Here is a 1,970-nt window from a genome sequence, read left to right as displayed (position 1 = left end):
GCTCAGAACAGCAATTCTGAAATTGTGGTCCTAGAAAGAACCTTTCAGGGACTGGTGAAGTACTCTTCTAGTTACGTGTCTGTGTGAGACCAAATTTTCTTTCAATCAATACAATATATCCTAATAGCTAACAGAAGCAGATGTGAAAGTCGAGCTGTCTCCTACTGAAACAGTGTGATATTGTGAAATATACATTTCTTTGACCCCATTTTCTGGCATACAACTCCTAAATCTCTAAAGCGATTTTTTTGGTATGCTAATGATTAACTGATGGCTGCCAGGCCCTAGGTAGCTTCCGGGTGGGGGGTTGGTCACCAGAAACAGCTGGGCATGATTGGAAGGTTGGGGCTTTCAGCCCACCCCCAACTTCTGGGGAGTGGAGCGGGTGCTGAACTGTTTAGTTGATCACCAGTGGCTAATGGTTTCAGCAGTCATGCTTACATAATGAAGCATCCACAAAAATCCAAAAGGACTGGGTTCAGAGCTTCCACGCAGCTGAACACCTGGAGGTTCCTGGAAGGTGGCACACCACCGGAAGAGGGCTCGGAAGCTCCACATTCCTTCCCCCATACCTCACCCTAGCCACCTCTTCATCTGCATCCTTTGAAATAGCCTCTATAATAAGCCAGTAAACGTAAGTAAGTGTTTCCCTGATTTCTGTGAGCCACCCTAGTAAGTTAACCAAGCCCAAGTAGAGTTGTGGGGGCCTAGATTTACAGTTGGTCAATCAGAGGCACAGGTAAAACAGCCTGGGGCTTTTGACTGGCATCAGAAGTCAGGGGCCATGTCTGGTAAACAGTAATTTGATTTTAAAAAAACAAACAGGAAGGGAGGGAGGGAGGCAGGGGGAAAGAGAGAGACAAGAGAGAGAAAGAAGAAAAAAAGGGGAAAAGAGAGAGAGAAAGAAAGAGACAAAGAAAGGAAAATAAAAGGAAAGGAAGGAAAAGAAAAGAAATAAAACAAAAGGAACGAAAAGAAACCAGTACTGGGGGGCGGGTGGGGAGGGCGGTTTTGGGAGCTGCGCCCTAAACCTTTGAGATCTGAGGTTATCTCCAGGTAGACAGTGTTGGCATTAAACAAGAGGGACACCCAACTGGAATTGCTTGCTTGCTTGTGGACGGGGGAAAAAACCAACACATTTGGTCACACAGAAGCCTTCTTTGTTGATTGTTGTGGTGGTGTGAGAGGAGAGAAAAACAGTGTCTCCCCCAACACCCCTGTAAAACAATGCCATTATTCTTGCGTCATTTATTGATTTTGGTAAATAGTTATTTTCCATCTCTATTTAAAATATATATGCTGGGCGTGGTGGCTGACTCCTGTAATCCCAACACTTTGGGAGGCCGAGATGGGCGGATCACCTGAGGCTGGGAGTTCCAGACCACTTTGGGAGGCAGAGGTGGGCAGATCACGAGGTGAGGAGATCGAGACCATCCTGGCTAACACGGTGAAACCCCGTCTCTACTAAAAATACAAAAAAAAATTAGCCAGGCGTGCTGTCCGGCGCCTGTAGTCCCAGCTACTCAGGAGGCTAACGCAGGAGAAGCGTGAACCCGGAAGGCGGAGCCTGCATTGAGCCAAGATCACCCACGCACTCCAGCCTAGGCAACCGAGCAGACACTGTCTCAAAACAAAACAAACAAAAAATATACATATATATGAGACCAGGCGACGTGGCTCATGCCTGTAATCACAACACTTTGAGAGGCTGAGGTGGGTGGATCACCTGAGGGATCAGAATTGCAGTGAGACAAGATCACCCCACTGCACTCCAGCCTGGACGACAGAGCAAGACACAAAAGAAGAAAAATAAATGAAACTTAAATTAAAAATTAAAAAGGTTAGACTTGGTGGTTGACACCTGTAATCTCAGCATTTTGGGAGGCCAAGCTGGGGGGATCACTTGAGCCCAGGAGTTTGAGACCAGCCTGGGCAACATAGAGAGTCCCGCGTCTCTATTTACAACATAT

Source organism: Mandrillus leucophaeus, unplaced genomic scaffold, assembly GCF_000951045.1.
Source record: "Mandrillus leucophaeus isolate KB7577 unplaced genomic scaffold, Mleu.le_1.0 Scaffold43, whole genome shotgun sequence".
Taxonomy (NCBI): Eukaryota; Metazoa; Chordata; class Mammalia; order Primates; family Cercopithecidae; genus Mandrillus; species Mandrillus leucophaeus.
Note: the sequence above shows the minus strand (reverse complement) of the source record.